Here is a 1,133-nt window from a genome sequence, read left to right as displayed (position 1 = left end):
GATCCTTAGGGACCTGCCAGAACTGGTCCACCAAGTACTTGGTGAGGGCTCTCCTGACCCGTGAGTGGAGAGAGGTATGCCTTGGGATGCCACCTTTTGTCGAACACTCTAGGACCGCGCGTGGCCATTTTTTTTTTCTATTGGGAGAATATAAAAGAGAGAGCGAGGAGGCCGTCTATAGAGGACTACAAATCCCAGCAATACACAATAATCTGACTCTACATACTCTGTTGTTCCAAGGTGGCGTCCTGATGTCTCCAGGGTCTCGGGTGGGCAGTGCAGTTTCTCACCTGTGTGTGTGTGTGTGTGTGTGTGTGTGTGTACATCGGCCTGCGACTGTTTACAGACGCCCGCGGCTGACGGAAAGAAGAAGCTTCGATCGGATGTGGCTGCCTGTGGTCTCGCACTTGCTGGGGACCTCAGCAGCCGTATCTGTCTAAAAATTTGAAGTGCACTGAGTCTTGTGCCTGGGTGTCGGCTGTGAACCCGGACACGAGACTCAAAAACCGGACTGTCCTAGCTATGCCACATAGTGGCCACAGTGCCTCTCCTCCAACATCAAGGCGGGCACACGTGGCACCCACACCTTCAGTTTTCAAAAGCGCGGCTTCATGCATAAAATGTGTGCCAGTGGTAGACATGGCCGGCCTCCTGGTCAAGCTAAAATTTTGCTCCAGGCAAGCCAAGAGGACTGCCCGAGAAGAGCAGTGCAGAAAATGTTTTAGGTGCCCGTCACCTAGGACCAGTAAAACACAGTGGGGTCCCAGAGACTTGATTTTTTTGGGGGGAATGCCACTTCCGGTAGGGGGTACAGTACCGTGACCCTCTGTGCTCCCAGCCCATACCAGGTAGATCCCATCAAGAGGAACTGGAACCCTCCAGATCCTGGAACAAGGGAAGTACTCCTGACCACCCCGCCCACTCTTACATGTCCGGACACTCAATCCAGTTTCCTTAACCGGAACCCTTTGGGGGCCCCCCCATCATCGCGTCATCTTTCCCCTCCTGAGCACTGAGAAGAGCAGATACTACACTTGGGCTTCACCAGAAGGTTGAGAAGCGATTTGGACTGGACCACCATTCTGGTCTAGGTGAGAACGTGTCCCTCTGGGGATATCCACTTCACATATCCC

The sequence above is a fragment of the Nanorana parkeri genome, unplaced genomic scaffold (assembly GCF_000935625.1).
Source record: "Nanorana parkeri isolate BGI_ZX_2015 unplaced genomic scaffold, ASM93562v1 scaffold583, whole genome shotgun sequence".
Classification (NCBI taxonomy): domain Eukaryota; kingdom Metazoa; phylum Chordata; class Amphibia; order Anura; family Dicroglossidae; genus Nanorana; species Nanorana parkeri.
The sequence above is the reverse complement of the archived record's forward strand: the minus strand, read 5'-3'. Positions refer to the sequence as shown.